Source organism: Macaca thibetana, chromosome 5 (genome assembly GCF_024542745.1).
Source record: "Macaca thibetana thibetana isolate TM-01 chromosome 5, ASM2454274v1, whole genome shotgun sequence".
Taxonomy (NCBI): domain Eukaryota; kingdom Metazoa; phylum Chordata; class Mammalia; order Primates; family Cercopithecidae; genus Macaca; species Macaca thibetana.
In genome coordinates this window covers 76261627-76284474 of record NC_065582.1, presented here as the reverse complement: position 1 = coordinate 76284474, position 22848 = coordinate 76261627, and the positions used below count along the sequence as shown (strand labels likewise).

Here is a 22848-nt window from a genome sequence, read left to right as displayed (position 1 = left end):
AGTTGCTCACGGAGTCTCAGTGCTCAGGTAAAGTGTATAACTATTTCTCTCAGTGAAAGATGAACAAGACCTACAGACCCTAAAGTTAGATAAATGTCAAGATCCAGGTACAGGATGAGAAAGGAGAACTAGATTAATTTTTTTTTTTTAATTTTTCCGAGACGGAGTCTTGCTCTGTCACCCAGGCTAGAGTGCAGTGATGCAATCTCGGCTCACTGCAACCTCTGCCCCCCGGGTTCAGGTGATTCTCCTGCCTCAGCTTCCTGAGTAGCTGGGATTACAGGCGCCTGCCACCATGCCCGGCTAATTTTTTTTTTTTTTTGAGACAGGTTCTTACTCTGTTGCCCAGGCTGGAGTGCAGTGGTGCGATCATGGCTCACTGCATCCTCGACCTCCCCAGCTCAGGCGATCCTCCCAGTTCAGACTCTGGGAGTAGCTAGGACTACAGGTGTACACTACCATGCCCAGCTAATTTTTGTATTTTTTGTAGAATTGGAATTTCACCATGTTGGCCAGGCTAGTCTCCAACTCCTGGGATCAAGTGGTCCACCTTCCTCAGCCTCCCAAAGTTCTGGAACTGCAAGCATGAGCCACAACATCTGGCTGAGATGAATTTTAAAAAAATTTGTGATAAAATATACATATCATGGCCAGGTGTGGTGGCTCACACCTGTAACCCTAGCACTTTGGGAGGCTGAGGTGGGCAGATCACCTGAGGTTGGGAGTTCAAGACCAGCCTGACCAACATGGAGAAACCCCGTCTCTACTAAAAATACAAAATTAGCCTGGCGTGGTGGTGCATGGCTGTAATCCCAGCTACTCAGGAGGCTGAGGCAGGAGAATTGCTTGAACCCAAGAGGTGGAGGTTGCGGTGAGCCGAGATTGTGTCATTCCACCCCAGCTTGGGCAACAAGAGCGAAATTCTGCCTTTAAAAAAAAAAAGTGTACATATATATATACACACACACACGCATATAATATATATTATATATAGACATGCATATTATATATCATATATAGATATGTACACATACATATTGTAAAACTTGCCTTTTTAACTATTAAATTTTTTTTCAATTTAAATAGAGATGGGTTCTCACCATGTTGTTCAGGCTGGTCTCAAACTTCTGGCCTCAAGCAATCCTCTCACTTTGGCCTCCCAAAGTGCTAAGGCTACAGGCATGAGCCACCACACCTGGCCACCTTTTTTCTTTTCTTTTCTTTTCTTTTCTTTTTTTAAAATAAAACTTTATTTCAAATAAGTCCAGTGGTATGTGTGATACAACAAAGGCCTGTTGTAACAAGCAATTTCATTTCAAAACGGCATAGAAGTACAAATCTGAAAGTGTTTAACAATGATCAATGTCTGCTAAAATGTATATTAAATTGATCAACATACCATTTTTGACATAATTATATATCCTACTCTTTAAGTATAAGGAGTTAAATTTTCATCACAAAACATGAGGATCACCTGACAGTTTCTACAAAGGTAATGAGCTGTGAAAGGTATTCCCTCATTTTGCTTTGAAAATACACCCCCAGGTTACTAAGAGAAATTCTGACTTCGCCCAACTGTGTTATTTAAGTGTAATTCTGCACTTGTCATCTACTGTTGGCTTCACGGCTACTCCTCTTCCTATCTGATCTCAACAAATTAAATGCTAATGTTTCTCAACTCTTTGGCTAAGGGCAATTTTTTCTCCTACTTTTGTGCACACAGAATTAGTGAGAACTATTTTACCCAAATCATCTTTGACTGCACTCTCTTTTTCCTGTAGACAGAGATCCTGTGTTTACTATAAGAACTTCATTCATGGACAGCTTTTGTACTTTTTCTGCTTTTTTGCCTTCTTCTATACATACACCTAGAAGCTGTCTAAAAAGTAAATAGGACATTTCCGGTCCTGTGACGATCTTAGGTACAGTTCCAACTGTACCAAGCACCTGTCCTGCCATTCTGCCAACACTGGGTACATTTTTGTTCCAACTCCAGTAAGACTCCCTGGAGCAGTGTGCTGAGGATCATCGTATTCTGCAAAAAGTGTTACAAGTTTGGAAATGATTGTTTTACACAAGTTTTCCTTCACTATTTTTGGGAACAATACTAGGTCTGACTCCTGTCTCCTGGACCACCTTTAATACGCCTTTTAAAATACTGCCACCAGTTGTACTCCCGGGTGATATCATCAATATCACAGCCAGGTTTGTTAACATCAAAGGAACCCCAACAATAAGTTGGGGTTCTGAAGTAAAGTCTCTTGGAGGTACTGGAATTTTCTTTTCTTTTTTTTAAGATGGATTTTCGCTTTTGTTGCCCAGGCTGGAGTCCTATGGCATGATCTCAGTTCACCTCAACCTCCACCTCCCGGATTCAAGTGATTCTTTTGCCTCAGCCTCCTGAGTAGCTGGAATTACAGGCATGTGCCACCATGCCCGATTAATTTTTTTTTTTTTTGTATTTTTAGTATAGATGGGGTTTCTCCATGTTGGTCAGGCTGGTCTTGAACTCCTGACCTCAGGTGATCCGCCCGCTTCGGCCTCCCCAAGTGTTGGGATTACAGGTGTAAGCCATTGTGCCTGGCTGGAATTTTCTTTGCTGTGTACTCATGGACAACTTCAGGATTGTATTTCAGCTGAGCAGATATGAAAATAATAGGAGGCTCTTCTGCTACTCTACTTTATATTAATACAATTGAAGGATCTGTTCATACTGTTCTTTAGCCTGACTTTCTTTTACCAAATTAATTTTATTTTATAGAATGAAAGTATGTTTCACCTTCATAGTATCTATGGCAGCCAGGTATTCAGAAAAGTCTGAGGTTGAGGACAAGATTCATTGCCAGCTATCAACAGAAGGGTCACATCCATCACTGCTGTACCGTTCAACAAAGTAGCCATCAAAATATCATGGCCAGGACGGTCAACCAAGGAAACATGTGTGACTAGGTCAAAGTTTCTTTTGGTCCCTGGAATGTCTGTAGGAAGCTCATCAAGGTGTACTGCTTCCACAGCATCTGTAATATTCTGGCCGAGGAAACTTAAGTCATCAAGTTTATAAATCTTGGCATTTAGCTTAACCAAACTTGATAGTAATATTTCTTTACAGTTCATTTTTGAACCTGACAGTGTGAATGACAGAAATAGTTTTTACAATTATTGATTTTCTATGAGCAACATGATCAATTGTACCTATATTAGTTGTGACTCATCTGCTTGATAACTTTGCGTAAAAGTAGAGTCCATTCGGTCACATCCTCATGCATAGCATGGTATCTTTAGCCCCACTGGTGTACCACAAGGGTGTGGTAGTGCCAGGACTGGCCATCTGACTTACTCAGGTTGGTACCATTGTCTTGGCTTGTCCATGGTAGGTCTGATGGTGCCTAGTGCCCCTGGCATGGATCTCATTTTAACCATTTTAAAGTGTACAGTTCAGTGGCATTAAGTAGATTCACAGTGTTGTGCAACCATTACCACTATCTGTCTTCAGATCTTTTTTCATCTTGCAAAACTGAAATTCTATACCCATTAAAAAATAACTCCCTATCCCCCAGACCCTGGCAACCACCATTTGCTTTCTGTCTCTACAAGTTTGACTACTCTAGGTACCTCATATAAATGGAGCCATACCTTATTTGCCCTTTTGTGACTGGCTTATTCTGCTTAGTATAATGTCTTCAAGATTCATCCACAAGGTAGCAGATGTTAGAATTTCCTTCCTTTGTAAAGCTGGATAACATTCCATTGTATATATATACCACATTTTATTTTATTTATTTGCCCATTGAAGGACACTTGTGTTGCTTCAATGGGCAAATGGCTATTGTGAATAATGCTGCTATGAACATGGGTACACACATACCTGTTCGAGTGCCTGCTTCCAGTTCTTTCTGGTATGTGCCCATAAATGGAATGGCTGGATTATATCATAATTTAATTTTTAATTTTTGAGGAACCTCCATACTGTTTTCTAGGGTAGTGGCACCATTTTATATTTCTACCAGCAGTTTACAGGAGTTCCAACTTTACATCTTCTCCAATACTTTTTCCTTTCTTTTAAAATTTTTATTCATTTATTTTTATTATTTTATTTTGTTTTTTTGAGATGAAGTCTTGCTGTCATTCAGGCTGGAGTGCACGATCTTGGCTCACTGCAACCTCCGCTTCCCATGTTCAAGCAATTCTCCTGTCTCAGCCATTCTAGTAGCTGGGATTACAGGTGCACGCCACCATTTCTGGCTAACTTTTGTATTTTTAGTAGAGATGGGGTTTCACCTTTTTGGCCAGGCTGGTCTTGTAACTCTTAGTCTCAGGTGATCTGCCCGCCTCAGCCTCCCAAAGTGCTGGAATTACAGGAGTGAGCCACCGCGCCCTGCCTACATTTTGTTTTTTTAAATAATAAGTAATATGTGTAAAATAGTAGACTAATCCTTAATAACATGAATTCTGATGTATAATACATAACCTGTCTCAGTTCCTAGCCTAGAATTCACTCACATAGGTTCTTGTTGAAAGAATGAACAAGAATCCACACACCACATGTACAATTGACTACCTATAGAAAAGAAGCTAGGAAGCAGTATAACACAACTTATTCATCCATCCATTCATTGGGTCAATGAAATGGAGTATATGCCATGTACAATGTTAATTATTAGGAGTTCAAATTTCAGCAAAATTTGGAGTTAAGACAAATGTGGTTCCTTCTCTCCAAGAGCTCATATCCTGGCCTCTCCCGAGGGAGGAAGGCTGAATCAGCAGGATATGACAGGTCAATTAAAATATCCTTTCTTTTTTTTTTTTTCGAGATGGAGTCTCGCTCTGTCACCCAGGCTGGAGTGCAGTGGCGCGATCTCAGCTCACTGCAACCTCCACCTCCCGTATTCAAGCAATTCTCCTGCTTCAGCCTCCCAAGTAGCTGGGATTACAGGCATGTGCCACCATGCCCTGCTAATTTTTTTTTTTTTCGTATTTTTAGTAGAGACGGGTTTCACCATATTGGCCAGGCTGGTCTCGATCTCCTGATCTTGTGATCCACCCACCTTGACCTACCAAAGTGCTGGGATTGCAGGCGTGAGCTACGGCGCCTGGCCTAAAGTATCCTTTAAAAACACCTAACCCTTCCACTCTTCAGACTACATTTTTTCAACCTACATTATGATTAGCAATGTTACTGTATTCTAGTTTTGCCGACATGCATTTTCCTTTACATTAGTATATGTACGTAGTATATACACTGGTGTAGTGAGATATAGTACCGATCTAGCGTGTGTGTGTGTGTATGCTATATTTATATCTCACAGGAATTTACTTCATATGATTCAGGCCCTCTGGAGTTCTGGGAGTGAAGTAAGTCCTCATAGCTGTAAGGTATTCACTGCATGTAATGAATTAACTTCTCTCTGCATCTAGAATGGTACCAATTATTTGCTATTGTTGGGAGAATTGATAAATAGTCACTCAATTTTTTGTGCTCTGTGTTCAAATGAAGAACCCCTTTTGAGAAAGTCAGCCTCAGTGCTCCCCTCCCCTCCCCTCCCCTCTCCTCCGGTCCCCTCCCCTCCCCTTTATTTTCTTGAGATGGAGTTTCGCTCTTCTTCCCCAGGCTGGAGTGCAATGGCGCAGGCTGGAGTGCAATGGCGCAATCTCGGCTCACTGCAACCTCCGCATCCTGGGTTGAAGCCATTCTCCTGCCTCAGCCTCCCGAGTAGCTGGGATTACAGGCGCCCGCCAACACAGCCAGCTAGTTTTTTGTTTTTTGTTTTTTGAGACGGAGTCTCGTTCTGTCGCCCAGGCTGGAGAGCGGTGGCGCGATCTCTTGGCTCACTGCAAGCTCCGCCTCCCGGGTTGACGTCATTCTCCTGCCTCAGCCTCCCGAGTAGCTGGGACTACAAGGCCTGGCTAATTTTTTGTATTTTTAGTAGAGAAGAGGTTTCACCGTGTTAGCCAGGGTGGTCTCGATCTCCTGACCTCGTAATCCGCCTGCCTCGGCCTCCCAAAGTGCTGGGATTACAGGCGTGAGCCACTGCGCCCTGCCTTGTATTTTTAGTAGAGACGGGGTTTCACCATGTTGGCCAGGCTGGTCTCGAACTCCTGACCTCAGGAAATCCACCCATCCCGGCATCCCAAAGTGCTGGGATCACATACGGGAGCCACCGCGCCCAGCCGGCTTTTCATTTTCAAATGAAGTAATAAAATTGAGCTTCTGAACCTGCAAAGCTGAGAAACTATTCATCGCACTATGGTTATGACAGAATTATGTAGGACACCAAGATAGTTAACTCTGTAGTGACATTACTGCTTCTGCCTTCTGTGTGAATTCAGAATGAGGAGGGCATACATTGGCAACTGAATCATAGTCTGATTTCCTTCCTGCAGAGGCAGGGAGAATGTGCTTATTTTTTGTGTGTGGGATTCATGTGTCTTCAATGCAAATTATTTCTCAGTAGTCAACAAAATGCTGTAAAAATCATGCTATCATTTTGTTCATTATAGTGAAGCCATGCACTGAACTGCCTTCCTGAAGATAAATGTATACATAGTACCTTGCTCCTGAGGATCTGCATTACTCTTTCTACTTACTTAACAACTATTTATTGAGATCCTACCACGTCTTTATTACTGTGCTTGGTCCTGATAATACAAAGGTGAACTGATCCTGTGGTCTAGTGGTGGTGGGAGACAAGTGAACAGGCAATTATAATTACTAAGTGTTAATAAATGACCGAGAAGGCACAGGATGCTGTGGTTACAGAAAAAGAGACCCCTAACTTAGGCTAAGGGGATTAGGGCAAGGCTTCCTGGAGCAGCTGATAACTAAGTTAAAACCTTGAATTGAATGGGAGTCAGCTAAGTAAAGAAAAAGAAAAGTCTTTCTTGGAAAAAACAGTACATAGAGAGTTCTAGCATGGGTTAGCATGCAAACTTAGGAAAATAAAAAAAGATGAGTGTGGTTTGAGAAAAGATTGTGAGGGTGAGAGATGAAGCAGAGAGATAGCAGGAGCGCTCTCAACTAGGATGTTATAAACGCTCTTCAGGACTCTATTTTGAGAGCAATGAAGATCCATTAAAGTGCTTGAAGAAAGATGTATCATAATGAAATTTATGTTCTGGAACGATAACTCTAGCTACAGTACAGAGTACGATTAAGAGGAGGGTGAGGTGAAGGTCTGGGAGACCATTCTTGATTTTTTTTTTTTGCAATAATTCAGTAATTAGAAAAATTTATAAATTTGTGTGATATTTTCCAGGATCTGGTGACTTTTGTTGTTACAGGATGTGGGGGAAAAGGGTCACTTCCTGGTTTCCAGCTTGGGCCACTAGGTGAGATGGAGAAACATGATGAGTGGCAGGTTTCTTGAGGAAGATGACAAGTTCAATTTTAGGTGGTTTAGATTTGAGGCGTTTGTGCGACAACCGAGGAAGCTTTCAGGGTGAAAAGTTTAGAGGGAGATTGGAGGAAGCTGTTGTTCATATTTGAATTGCTGCTCTTCTTGCCAGTCCTCTTTTAGGATGCCACTGTGGAATTAAGAATTTATGAATTAGAGATATTTCCTGTGGAACTGGATCCAAAAAGTACAAAAGGAAGAAGCATGCAGCTTGCTGCTTCTTGGGAGCATAATGGGCAGAGGGTGCACTGTTTTATCATTTCCACCAGCAGCATAATGCTTGCTCCTTCCCGTTGATTTCAATATATGTATTTATATTTTATATATGCAAATTTACGTATTCACAGATAAAGCCCTTGATGTATCTGTTGATGTGCTTATCTCTGGGATTAGGTGGAGGAGAAGAGAATTATTACTTTATGTAACCTTATATTGCTATGCTTTTTTTGCACAAAGCAACTTACTTTTATGAAAAAAATTAAAATTATTAAGTAAATAATTGAGTAGCGATTTTGTGCAAATTGAGTTGAAAAAAATAATTGAAATGACAGGCAATGTAGACTTTTTTTGAAGTGCAATGTAGACAACATAGGAGTTAAAAACAAAAACTAAAACGATATGCCTCAAACTATATGGGGCAATCTTCCTGCCCATGATTCCTCCCCAGGTGATATGTTAGGAATTGTGTGCAAATGATTTTTGTCATCCAGTTGATACTTCTTATTTATTATCTTGTATTTTATTTGGTAACCCTATATGTCTAGCAAGCATCCAACATTACATCTGTTATCAAGACTGATGTTGAACTGATACTCACAGGTAGGCTGCAGTGGTTATTTGTAGCCTGTCTGTTCTGATTGGTCTGATTACTGGCTATTGTTATAATTGCTGTTTTAGTGATTTATATTCTCTGACACCACTGATTCAGGAAGCCTGTCTTGACATCTGCCTCTTCTTTGATCTCCTTTCAAGTTTCTCCAGTATTCCCTGGAGAATATCTATCATAGTAGTAGATATGTAGTATTAGTTATCTATATAGCATCCATAATAGCCTGAATAATGGTCCTCAAAGGTATCAGGTCCTAATTCCAGGAACCCTTAAATGTCACCTTACTTGGAAAAGGGTCTTCGCAAATGTGATTAAGGATCTTGATATGGCAAGATTATACTGGATTATCCAGGTGGGCCCTAAAAGCCTACTTTATAAGCAATAGGCAAGTGTCTTTATAGGAGGCAGGCAGAAGGGCAGTTTGACACAAGCACAGAAGAGAAGGCTAGGGGAAGGAGGAGTAGATCGAGATTTGAAAATGGAGGCCTTGAAGACTGGAGTAATGGATGCAGCCACAAGTCAAAGAATGTTGGCTGCCACCAGAAACTGGAAGAGGCAAGGAGCAGATTCTCCCTCTAGAGCTTCTGGAGGGAGCACAGTCCTGTCAACATCTTGATCTCAACCCTGTGAAACTGATTTCAGAATTTCTACTTGCAGAACATACTTATACTAAAAAATATACTATTGTTTATCTAAATTCAAATTCAACAAGGCAGGCCTCTTGTATTTTATTTAGTAACCCTATATAGAACCCTATATAGAGACTATGTCTTAATCATCTCTGTATTGTTTAGCATGTTTCATCAGTGGATGTTTGTTGAATAAATAAAAAAAATGATAATTTTGCAAAGAGTTAAAAATATTTTTAATATTGAAATTTCCAAATAGTATAATAGAGAGAGAATAGTATAATGAAGCCCCTTATAGCCAAAGAGTATAATAGAGACAATAGTATAATGAAGCCTCTTATATACATTGTAGCTTTTATAATCATTGACGTATGACCAATCTCACAGTTTTTAAAACAATACTTTGTTCAAGAGAAGCAGCTCTGATGGGATAGTTGTTTGATTTTCTATTTATGGGCATATGTATGAGTGTATGAAGGGACAGGGCTATGGTGGCATTAGCACTGCATTTCAAGATGCTACCTCCTTCGACAAGAAATGAGGAAATCGAGAGTGATGAGCATTTGCATATAGATAACAAGAGAGCAAAACACAATGTAACTCATTGAGGGAGCTTGTTATATAGAATGCCAGAAGATATCGAGGACATGGATGATATTTTCTAAATATAAACTGTAACATGTGAGGTGGGAGGATTGCTTGAAGCCAAGAATTCAAGACCGATATAGAGGACATGGATGATATTTTCCAAATATAAATGCAAATATAAATTGGAACATGTGAGGCAGGGGATTGCTTGAGGCCAGGAGTTCAAGACTCACCCGGGCAACACAGCATGACCCTGTCTTTCTGAAAACAACAACAAAAAAAACTAGCCAGGCATGGTGGCACACACACCTGTAATACTAGATACTCTGGAGGCCGAGGCGGCAGGATTGCTTGAGCCCAGGAGTTCAAGGCTGTCGTGAGCCATGATTGTGCCACAGCACTCTAGCCTGGCTGATGAATTGTGACCCCTTCTCAAAAAAAAAAAAAAAGCAACCTGGACACAAAAATTGGTAGATGTAACTTCTGGTAGTCTTGTTCTGCTGAAAACAAAGCATTTAATGAGCCTCAACTAACTTTGCTGCCAATTTAGCCTCACAGAATGGTGAAGAACCAATCAGAACGGTTAATCAGAACTTTATTCTGAACACCCAGAAAGAATAGGTTGGAGATGTGCAAGTGACTAGCACTGAGGAAGGGTGTGACCAGATCATCCCTGAATGCGAAGTAGCCATGGAAAGGAGGGCTGGGCTGAGTCAGAACACTGTTTGTAGGAAAATTAGTCCTTAAAAATTCAAATGAAAGACACGTATAATTGCAGCATGAGGATATTGAAAGACAAGCAGGTGCCAAAGAAATGGGAAATTCTTTAAAAAAATGAAATTTTACAACTAAGCTTCATACATTTTTATGAAGTGAGAGGAAACCAGAAGGTGTTTGAGGCAGTTGTTATTGGTTGCCTACCTTTGTACCAGGTAACGTGAACCAAAATGGGCCAGGCCAACAAGTCAGTCAACAGAACCTTTTTGGTGCTCGCTATGCACCAGGCACCCATCTAGGCACTTGTCATAAATAAGCTAGACAAGGGTTCATTTCTTCAAGAGCCAATGTTCCTGGGGTGGTGTAAAACAACAAGGGTGTAGGGACTGTGACAAAGTAGATAGGCATGCAGAATTTCTTTTTTTTTTTGAGACAAAGTCTAGCTCTGTCACCCAGGCTGGAGTGCAATGGCGCGATCTCGGCTCGCTGCAACCTCTGCCTCCCGGGTTCAAGCGATTCTCCTGCCTCTGCCTCCTGAGTAGCTAGGATTATAGGCACGTGCCACCACTCCCAGCTAATTTTTGTATTTTTAGTAGAGATGGGGTTTCACCATGTTGGTCAGGCTGATCTCAAAGTCCTGACCTCGTGATCTGCCTGCCTCGGCCTCCGAAAGTGCTGGGATTATAGACGTGAGCCACTGTGCCCGGCCACATGCAGATTTTTGTATCTTCATTTAAAAATTTTTAAACTTTTAATTATTGTGGGTACAAAATAGGTGTATATATTTATGGGGTGTATGTGATATTTTGATACAGGCATACAATGTGTAATGATCACATCAGAGAAACCAGGGTATTCATTACCTCAAGCATTCATCATTTCTTTGTGTTAGAAACATTCCAACATTCCTGTCTTTTAGTTATTTAAACATATACCATAAATTATTGTTGATTATAGTAATCCTATTGTGTTATCAAAACTAGATCTTATTTATTCTCTCTAAATATATTTTTGCACCCATTAACCATCCCCACATTTCCGCCCCTCACGCTATCCTTCCTAGCCTCTGGTAATGATCATTCTACTCTCCATTTAATTGTTTTAATTTTTACCTCCCACATATGAATGAGAACATGTGAAATTTGTCTTTCTGTGCCTGGTTCATTTCACTTAACATAATGTTCTCCAGTTCCATCCATGTTGTTGCAAATGACAGGGATTTCGTTCTTCTTATGCTGGAATACTACTCCACTGTGCTTATATATACTGCATTTTCTTTATCCATTCATCCACTGATGAATACTTAGGTTGATTCCAAATCTTGGCTATTGTGAACAGTACTGTAATAAACATGGGAGTGCAGATATCTCTTCAATATACTGATTTCAGGCCAGGTGTGGTGCCCATGCCTGTAATCCCAGCACTTTGGGAGGCTGAGGCAGGATTGTTTGATCCCAGGAGTTTGAGACCTGCCTGGGAAACATGGCAAGACCCTGTCTCTACAAAAAATAAAAAAAATAGGCAGGCATGGTGGCACATGCCTGTAGTCCCAGCTGCTTGGGGAGGCTGAGGTGGGAGGTTTACTTGGGCCCAGGGAGGCTGAGGCTGCAGTGAGCCATGATGACGCCACTGTACTCCAGCCTAGGTGACAGAGTGAGACCTTGTTTCAAAAAAGAAAAAAATGAAAAAATATATATACTGATCTCCTTTCTTCTGGATGTATACTTAGCAGTGAGGTTGCTGAGTCTTATGGCAGTTCCATTTTTAGTCTTTTGAGGAATCCTCTTTTCTTTGTTTAAGAGTGTGCTGGGAAAACAAAAGGAGTCTTCAAGGGAATAATGTGGGTCTTGGGTGGCCCGTTTCTAACTGTCTTGTATCGGATAAAGCTGGTGTTTATTAGCATGGCTTCCAAGGCCCTGTCTGATGGAGCTCTCTTTTAACTACCTCTGCATCCTCATTTCCTGCTGCTCCATACATCTCAGTTAAGCAGTGTAGAACTGTTTCTAGTCTCTAGGCACACTGTGCTGTGCTGCAACTCTGTTCCTGTCATTCTTTTGTAGGGGCCTTCCTGTCTCCTATCAGTGTTGCTATTAAAATACCTGAAACTCATTAAGTGTCAGTTGAATTGAACTGAATGAGACTTTGTATTGTTTTTAAGGAACTAAAAATCTGCTTGAGGAGACCAACACGTATGCAGATACCCTCACAGAAGTGCATTTAAGTCTCATAAAGAGTTCACAGTTTCAGGTTGTAAGGAAGAATATGGCAGAACAATGAGAATGCACAGAACAGTTACTATTCTTTGAGGAGAGCTGGAGAATGGCAAAGGTTCTGGGTGATGGTGAATTTTATTGATGTTTTTAGAAAGGGGGTAAAATTTGGATTTTGATGTACACTTGGGTTTCTTTCACATTAGTCGTCAGCAACATTTAGACTATATTTTAAAATAGGTAGTTTGTGAATACTTAGATTAGGGAGAAATAATCAGTAGGAATAAGTTTGGGTTCACAAAGAGCAAATGAGATCAAAGAAACCTTGGTCTTTTCTTTCATAGGTCTCCTAGTTAATAAAGAAATGCTGAAAATCCACTGTTTCAACCTGGCCTTGGGCAATCCCCCAGAAACAGCATTTGGTTGCTTTGTTATAGGACTTGGCCCTTTGCTCTTTGTCAGACTGTGGGTGAGGCCAAAAAAAGACATGTTTATTAAATTTGCAGATGACTAAGTTTTAATGCTTTGAAACATAGAATTGGGATTTTTAATTGGGCTGAAATGGTAAACCAATATTGAAAAGATGAAATCTCATCAGGATTTGTATAACCATATATATTCAAATAATTTAGCATTCATGTGCTTATGTTCAAGAAAATGAAGGTCTATTTTAAGAACAGTCAGTGAGAAAGTTCTAGTGATTTTAGTTGACTGCAAGCTCAATGTGAGCCAATAGTGAAGAGTACTGCCAAGACATGGGGACACGAATCTACACTGCATTAATAACAGCTAAGTGTCCGGAGTAAGGGAAATAATCATCCCACTTCTTTGTGATTCTCAGACCACACACATTTGGAGTCTTGAGTCCTTAGATCTGGGTTCCATATTTCAAGAGGAAATATTGACAAAGTAGATCATATCCGGAAGTGGGTGAGCAGGATGATGAAGAGAGCAAAAATCATGTCAAATAGGAAATGGCTGAATAAAGTGGGAGCATAATTACTCTCTCTCATTATGTGAAAGAAGGAGTAATCAAATATTATGTCACTCCAGAGAGCAGAACTAAAACCAGTGTGGTTGGAGAATTTAAAGAAAGCAAATTACAACACAATACAAAGAAGAAATACAAATTTCAGCTCTTAAAATTTAAATGGGATTAAGTATTAGTTGTCAGTATTGTAGGGATGATAATTCTTCCGAATTCAATTTTAATGAAAACTCAGTAGAAAACAAGAAGACAAAAACACCTGTGGTATTTTTGTGGGACTAGGGGCAAATTCCAAAAATCACCTAGAAAAATAAATAGACAATAATGACTTTGAAAATTAGAAAGAGAAGGTTGGTTCATCACTACATAGGCTATAATGATTAAATGAAAATGACACTGGTACAGACAAATCAATGGAATAGTTATTTCAGAGATAGACTCTGATATATCAATAACTGAATAGAAAACAAAAGAGGTGTAACAACTGGGGGCATACACTTTATTTATTTATTTATTTATTTATTTATTTATTGAGACAAATTCTTTCTCTGTTGCCCAGACTGGAGTGTAGTGGTGTGATCTCGGCTCACTGCAACCTCCATCCCACTGGATTCAAGTGATTGTCCTGCATCAGCCTCCCAAGTAGCTGGGATTACAGGCGTGTGCCACCACGCCTGGCTAATTTTTAAATTTTTAGTAGATATGGTATTTCACCATGTTGGACAGGCTGGTCTTGAACTCTTGAACTCTTGACTTCAGGTGATCCACCCACCTTAGCCTCCCAAAGTGCTAGGATTACACGTGTGAGCCACCGCACCCGGCGCAGAGAAACTATTTAATAAATTTTCTAGGACGATTCATTTGGTAACTGGAGAAAGACAAAACACTCCAAAAAAACATCCTGGTAGTTTAAATTAAATGTTAAATGGTTAGAAATAAATAAATAAAACCAGGCCAGGCGCGGTGGCTCACACCTGTAATCCAAGGACTTTAGGAGGCCGAGGCGGACAGATAGCATGAGCCCAGGAGTTCGAGACCAGTCTGGGCAACATGGTGAAACTCCATCTCTACTAAAAATACAACAACTGAGGTGGGAGGATCACCTGAACCTGGGAAAGTCAAGGCTGCAGTGAGCCGTGATCGCGCCACTGCACTCCAGTCTGGTGACAGAGACCCCATTTAAAAAACAAAACAAAACCAAAAACACAAAATTTAGAAAAATTAGAATTGAGTACCTAGAAAATCCCTGCATTTGGGGAGAACTGTTCTGTTTTATTACATTTTACTGTACAACATTTCAAATATTAAAATAAATAGAGAGATAGTACAACAAATACCCGTATATTCCTTATCTAGGTTTGCCAGTTGCTAACATGTTGTTATATTTACTTTGTTTTTTTAAAAGCATTTGGAGGTAAATTATAATGTTGCTTTACCATTATGTTCTTTAATATCTCTAAAATAAAGATATTTTAATTTTTTTGTATATATATTGTGTGTGTGTGTGTGTGTGTATATATATATATATATATATATATATATTTTTTTTTTTTTTTTCCAGTAGAGATGGGGTTTCATCATGTTGGCCAGGCTGATCTTGAACTCCTGACCTCAGGTGATCCACCTGCCTTGGCCTCCCAAAATGCTAGGATTACAGGCGTGAGCCACTGTGCCTGGCCAAATAAGGATTTTTTCTTAACTAAGCACAATACTTTTATCATGATCACATCTACAAAATGAAATAATTATCTGCTATCTTCTGATAACCAGTATACATCCAGATTTCCTCTGTTGGCCCCAGTGTGTTTTCCAGCCAAGTTGCTCAAATCAGGATCCAGTCAACGACCTGCATGATTCTTAATATGTGGTGAGCTATGGCTCATATTTCTCTGTTAGTTCTTTCCCGCCTTTTTTTTTTTTTTTTTTTTTTTTTTTTTAAGATGGAGTCTCACTTTGTCGCCCAGGCCAGAGTGCAATGGCGTGATCTCAGCTCACCGCAACCTCTACCTCCCAGGTTTAAGCAATTCTCCTGCCTCAGCCTCCTGAGTAGCTGGGATTACAGGCACCTGCTACCACGCCCGGCTAATTTTTGTATTTTTAGTAGAGACGAGGTTTCACCATGTTGGCCAGGCTGGTCTCGAAATCCTGACCTCAGGTGATCCACCCCCTCGGCCTCCCAAAGTTCTGGGATTACAGGCATGAATCACTGCACCCAGCCCCTTTGCACTTTTTTGTTGTTGTTGTTTTGTTACATTTTCTTGCTGAAGAGACTGATCAATTTTCTGGTAGAATTCTACCTTCTGGATTTATATGATTGTTTCCTTCTGGTTTCATTTAAATTTTAGTTAACTCTCTACTGTATTTCCTGGATACTGGAAATTTTGATCTAAAGTTGTTACTGATGTCAGATAAAACATTTTTGTCAAGTGTATTTCATGGGTGATGCTGTGTACGTTATATCCTATCATATCAAGAGTTGTATAATACTTAGTTGTGTTACTTTTTATGATACTAAGATCGATCTTTAGATTAATGGTAAATGGGAAAATTACCAGATCTCTCTATTATAAAGTTATGCCCCCTTGAGACAAGTAAATATTCTGTGTGTTAAGAACTCAGCAGCAGATTAGTATCCAGTGCCTTTATCAACCTTACACTCAATGCTTTTGGCATCCATTGCTGACTCTTGTCTGAACCAGTTACTCCATTACAAGTTGCAAAACTGTGATTTTTCCAATTGTTAGTGTTTTTGTTTTCATTAACTAAGATTCTTCTAATAACGTTCCCCTTATTAATTAGAGCTATGTGTTATTCCGGCTGGGCGTGGTAGCTCACGCCTGTAATCCCAGCACTTTGGGAGGCTGAGGGGGGGGCGGATCATGAGGTCAGGAGATCGAGACCATCCTGGCTAACACGGTGAAAACTCCGTCTCTACTAAAAATACAAAAAATTAGCTGGGTGTAGTGGTGGGCGCCTGTAGTCCCAGCTACTCGGGAGGCTGAGGCAGGAGAATGGCGTGAACCCGGGAGGGGGAGGTTGCAGTGAGCTGAGATCACACCCCTGCACTCCAGCCTGGGTGACAGAGCGAGACTCCATCTCAAAAAAAGAAAGAAAGAAAGAGAGAGAGAGAGAGAGAGAGAGAAAGAGAGAGAAAGAAAGAGAGAAAGAGCTATGTGTTACTCCAAAATAGAGTTCCATTTGGAAAAGAAAGAATTCATACTTAACTCTCTCTTGACTAATTTTTACGTAAGGAATTGGTATAATAATTACCTCAATGAGGGGGCAAATATGTCTTTTCATTCTGGGTTGAGTATCATTCGGACTTTTATATATTCAAATGTGTCAATCAATTATAGTATTATTTATGATGCTGTGATAGATTACATTTACCAAAGCAGGATACACAAATGTATTCAGTCTTGCATGGTCTTCCTATAATGTGATATTGACACATCTCCATTGCTTCTGCCTGGCACTCTCTTGGGGCACATGTGTTTAGTGAAATCTAACCACCCTGAAGCCACCATGTTAAAAGACCATAAGGAAAAGCAACATAAGAGGTACACAGAAATGATTAAGGAGCCCTAATTATTCCATGCCTCAGTGTTCCGGTTCAGGCACCAGACATGTGAATGAATGAACCCTCAGAAGATTTCAGTCTCCAGCTTTTGAGGTGCACAAATGATGCTAACTGGAGTAGAAACCAGCTAACCCCCTGAACCCTTCCCAGACTACAGATTTGTGAGAAAAATAAATGTCTTAAACTAAGTTTGGCATTACTTTTTACATAGCCACAGGAACTAGAAAAGATGCTTTGATGAAGTTGGTCTTTGGGGGCCTCTCCACGTTGACTCCTGTCCTTTAACATGAGCCCACTTCTCTTCAGTAATTTCCTTGCTTTCTGATATACGACAATGTGCTAAGCTCATCTTATACATTCTCTGCCTCAGATTTAAAATCAGCCTTTTCCCCAAAGAGCCCTGGTTCTTTTTAGTGAGGAATGGTATTTAGAGTTTAAAATCTGGTCATTGGCTGGGCATGGTGGCTCACGCCTGTAATCTCAGCACTGTGAGAGGCTGAGGTGGGTGGATCACGAGGTCAGGAGTTCGAGACCAGCCTGGCCAACATAGTGAAATCCTGTCTCTACTAAAAATACAAAAATTAGCTGGGCATGCTGGCGTGCACCTGTAGTCCCAGCTACTTGGGAGGCTGAGGCAGGAGAATCGCTTGAACCTGGGAGGCGGAGATTGTGGTGAGCTGAGATCCCACCACTGCACTCCAGCCTGTCTCTGTCTTAAAAAAAAAAAAATCTGGTTATTATGGAAACTTTCAGTGGAACAAATTACAATGGAGAAATTACAAATTGTGACAATAAAACACTTCAACATGTTTCCCAAAAGTAGAATTGAAAGGCAAACAATGAAGCTCAACAGAATAGACAAGAAAAATATTAAGTATTTAGTAAAAATAAAAAATCAATGTGGACAAGCAATTCTTAAAAGAGAATACCAATGAATAGTAATCATTGAATCATTTTCAACTTTCTATACTATTTTTCCCTTACCAAATTAGATTTTATTTATTTATTTATTTATTTATTTATTTATTTATTTTTTTTTTTTTGAGACGGAGTCTTGCTCTGTCGCCCAGGCTGGAGTGCAGTGGCCAGATCTCAGCTCACTGCAAGCTCCGCCTTCCGCGTTTACGCCATTCTCCTGCCTCAGCCTCCCGAGTAGCTGGGACTACAGGCGCCAGCCACCTCGCCCGGCTACTTTTTTTGTATTTTTTTTTTTAGTAGAGATGGGGTTTCACCGTGTTAGCCAGGATGGTCTTGATCTCCCGACCTCGTGATCCGCCCGTCTCGGCCTCCCAAAGTGCTGGGATTACAGGCTTGAGCCACCGCGCCCGGCCCAGATTTTATTTATTTATTTATTTGTTTGTTTGTTTGTTTTTGAGACAGGGTCTCACTCTGCCACCAAGGCTGGAGTACAGTGGCGTGATCATGGCTCACTGCAGCCTCGACCTCGCAGGCTCAACCCATTCTCCTGCCTCAGCCTCCTGAGTAGCTGGGACCACAGGTGTGCACCACCATGCCCAGCTAATTTTTCTATTTTTCGTAGAGACAGGGTCTTGCCATGTTGCCTAGGCTGGTCTCAAACTCCTGAGCTCAAGTTGCCTTCCCATCTTGGCCTCCCAAAGTGTTTAGGATTACAGGCATGAGCCACTGCACCCAGCCAGATTTCCCTTAAAAGAAACAGGCCTCAATGCTGACAAGAATGCAGTATGAGTGAGTGGGCCAGGTTAGAAGGTCAACTCTGCTTTCTGTGGTAATTTAGTGGCCCAGTTTTTTTCCATTCATTTGCTCTGCCATTCCCCGTTAAAGCCATGTGGTTGAAGTGAGGTCACAGGCAAATCTGTGTTCTAGCTTGCATAAAGGAAACAAAAGAAGTTTAGGGCAAGCAATGTTCTTTGAAGCAAGAGAGGAGAAATTCTGCTCAGAAGGCCACACTGAGTTGCAAGGGAGCTTGGGAGCTGTAGTCTTTGGGCAGGCAGTTATATATCTTTCCTAAACACTATTACTTTGAAATAAGATCGCATCCTTTAATTGAATAGCTCATTTTTTTATAGTCTTTCCTAAGGAAACAAATGAATTTCAGAAAACAAATGTTAATTACCTGATGAACACTAACTCAGCCAATGACAGAAATGTTCAGTATGTTATTTATTGGAGAAGGAAGCTACTTGAGAAGCATCTATATAGTTTTATTAACGGGTGTTAGAGGCCATGATTAAATGAGATGGAACATGACTGGAGAGTGTTATTTGTTTGTTTGTTTGGTTTTTTGAGACAGGGTATCACTCTGTCACCCAGGCTGGAGTGCAGTGGCATGATTATGGCTCATTGCAGCCTCAACCTCCCTGGGCTCAGGGGATCCTCCCACCTCAGCCTCCTGAGTAGCTGGGACTACAGGCGTGTACCACCACTCCAGGCTAACTTTGAAATTTTTTGTAGAGACGGGGTTTCATCATGTTGCCCAGGCTGAGAGAGTTTTAAGTAAGAGAGAGAACATTCTGTTTGCTTTATGGAGGACAAGTGGAAGCTGTTGCTGTAGTCCAGGAGACAAGTGATGATGGTAGTCTGTGCTAGAGTTTAGGAGTAGTGACAATCTTTTGAACATTAAACCTTTGTTAGCTCTATAGATTTTGGAAAGAACAATTTGTCGGGGAGGCCACATTTCACACTTCACTTAGCTCATAATGTAAGAAATAGTGGCAAAAGATCAATGTATGGGGGGTGTTGGTAGGTACCCGAACAGTGCTATTTTAAAATTGCCAGTTAATTTTAGCTAGAGAGGTCGGCAAAATTCCAAGAAACTGAATACAAAAAGACACTTCTTTGTTTTTTTTTTGAGACGGAGTCTTGCTCTGTCGCCCAGGCTGGAGTGCAGTGACTCGAACTCGGCTCACTGCAAGCTCCGCCTCCTGGGTTCACGCCATTCCCCTGCCTCAGCTTCCTGAGTAGCTGGGACTATAGGCGCCCGCCACTATGCCTGGCTAATTTTTTGTATTTGTAGTAGAGACGGGGTTTCACCGTGTTAGCCAGGATGGTCTCGATCTCCTGACCTCATGATTCGCCCGCCTCGGCCTCCCAAAGTGCTGGGATTACAGGTGTGAGCCACTGCGCCCGGCCTTTTATTTTATTTTATTTTATTTTTTATGATGGAGTCTCAGTCTACTATTTTTCGTAGAAACGGAGTTTCACCATGTTGGCTGGCCAGGCTGGTCTTGAACTCCTGACCTCAAATGATCCACCCACCTCAGCCTCCCAAAGCGCTGAGATTACATGTGTAAGCCACTACCACCTGTGAGAGTTCACTTTCTTTGTCTACTTTAACTGCATTACTTTCTATGTATTTGATTTATCAACTACATTTCAGATATTTGTGTGGAAACAGCATATCCCTAACAAGATTATAAACCCATTGAAGGTCATGCACTTTGGTATCATTTTCAGTGACTTGAACATGATAGGTGTTCAATTAAATAATGAGCATAGAAGAATTAACTCTGATATTGTGATATATAAACAAACACATATATTAATATTCATCCCTAGTTTCTGACACAGAGCTCATAAAACCCTTGTCATTTCCTAGATAATGAGGTGAGAAGAGCATAATTTGCTATTCATAAGGCCCTTTCAACCAAACCTGAGTTTATGCTAATGAGGTGACTCTTGGTGGGGGCAGGGGCCTGCCCTAGATAGCTTCAGGATGGGAGCTCTTTGCCAGAGAAACCAATCATGTGATTAGAGAATTTAAACTTTCAGATCCACCACACCTCCATAGAGGGGAGGGGGGCTGACGATTGAGTCAATCTCCAATGGCCAAATTTAATCAACCATACCTATGTAATGGAACCTCCATAAAAACAAACCATTAGCAATAGGATTCAGAGAGCTTCCGAGTTGGTGAATGTATCCACATGTTTGGAGGATGGTGCACACCAAACACCATGGGGACAGAAGCTCCTGCACTCTGGACACTTCGAGACCTCACCTTACATACCTTTTCATCTGGCTGTTCATTTGTGTACTTTATAATATTCTTTATAACAAACTGGTAACAATAAGTACAGTGTTTCCCTGAGTTCTGTGAGCTGTTAAATTATCAAACCTAAGGAGGGAGTCATGGGAACCCCCAAATTGTAGCCAAGTTGGACGAAAGTGTGGGTAACCTGGGTCCCTACTATTTGTGATTTTTATTTGAAGTCGGGGGCAATCTTGTGGGACTGAGTCCTTAACCTGTAGTGTCTGCGTCAATTCTGGGTAGTCAGTGCCAGAATTGAATTAAATTGTAGGGCACTCAGCTGGTGTCTGCAGAAAATTGGGAAATTTCTTGATGTGAAAAACCCACATATCTGGTGTCAGAGATGTTCTGTTTCAGTAGAAACAGTAGTAGACTTGAACAGTTTTATTCTTTATATAGCTTATTTCCAATGGAGAACAAATGGAAATCAAGTGCCCGTGGAATCTCATACTGAATTCCACAGTCACAAGCATCCTGGTCATCTCAGGGGGAAATATCACACACTTGGTACAAAGCAAATAGATGAGTTAAATATTATATATTAAATGGCAATTTATTATGATATTAGTGATTATATAATTATTAGATTGAATTATTTCAATAAAAAACATGTGAATACTATTATGTTGATTACAATATCAAATAATGATATTATAGCCTTAGTTAACATATAATAAAATGGCACAATTCACTTTAAATATAAGGAACAAAGACAAAATAATGAAAACCAAGGGTTTGCATATTTTGTGATTATTTTATAGGGAATAGCTAATTATTAAACTAAGGAAAACTAAAATTATATATTTATTTTTCTACTTAAGAAGTGTCTTGGCTGGGCACGGTGGCTCACGCTTGTAATCCCAGCACTTTGGGAGGCCAAGGAAGGTGGATCACCTGAAGTCAGGAGTTCGAGACCAGCCTGGCCAACATGGTGAAACCCTGTCTCTACTAAAACTACAAAAATTAGCCAAGTGTGGTGGCACATGCCTGTAATCCCAGCTACTTGGGAGGGTGAGGTAGGACAATCACTTGAACCCGGGAGGGGCAGGGTGCAGTGAGCCAAGATTGTGCCACTGCACTTCAGCCTAGGGGACAGAGCAAGTGAATTCTCCTCTCTGCTACAGGAGCATCATATTTTCTGTAATTTTAGAATTACATTTCTGGTCACAGCTATCTAAGCGGGCTATGATTTTGTTTCATAAAGTCTTAATGATTTTGAGTATTCTTACCTTAAATGTTACCATTTATCCTAATGAAATTAAGATAAAATGTGATTTTGTTACCAGCCTTTAGATTCATATTAGCCACAGAACATTTGATAAGGATCCTTGATAAGGCTCTTACTTCTTGTCTTATCACAGAAGTAGAATTAGAAGCTCTGTGACAAATATCCAACCCCTCCACCATTTGATAATCTGTTTTTGGACTAGGTATGTAATAGGTGATCAATAAACGAATACTGAATGAATGAATGTAAGCCTGAATGGATGGTTCTGACTTCCTGTCTGCTTATCTGCCTGTCTAGGTCTGTACGTCTATTTCTGTTGGACTTTGTGTGAATCCTCTCAAAATATAATTATTGTATATTGCACTGAGTCTAAGGGTTACCTCCCTGAGATCGTCCATGAACTAAACTCAGTGGTGACTGGCTTAAAACACACACACACACACCCCACCTACCAATATTTTATGACTTAAACATATATATAGCATATATATGTGTGTGTGTGTATATATATATATATAAACTCTTATATAAAAGATGATCTACTGAAAGGCGGTGGGATATGGTGGTGGTAGTGATTTATAGATGAAATCACTCCCACAGCATTGGCATCTTGGCAGTAGCTCGTTCCTCAGCTTCCCTGAACTAGGCGTGGAACTCCAGTTACTTCCCATATATCTGA

At 40.6% G+C, this 22848-nt stretch overlaps 1 protein-coding gene and 1 pseudogene across 7 annotated transcripts in view; one reads left to right on the top strand and one right to left on the bottom strand.

Moving 5' to 3' along the window:
- Positions 1 to 22848, top strand: part of ANK2 (ankyrin 2) — a 695484-nt gene that overhangs the window by 103698 nt on the left and 568938 nt on the right. The window lies entirely within an intron of this gene.
- LOC126955003 (eukaryotic translation initiation factor 2 subunit 3-like) lies at positions 1869 to 3908 on the bottom strand (annotated as a pseudogene).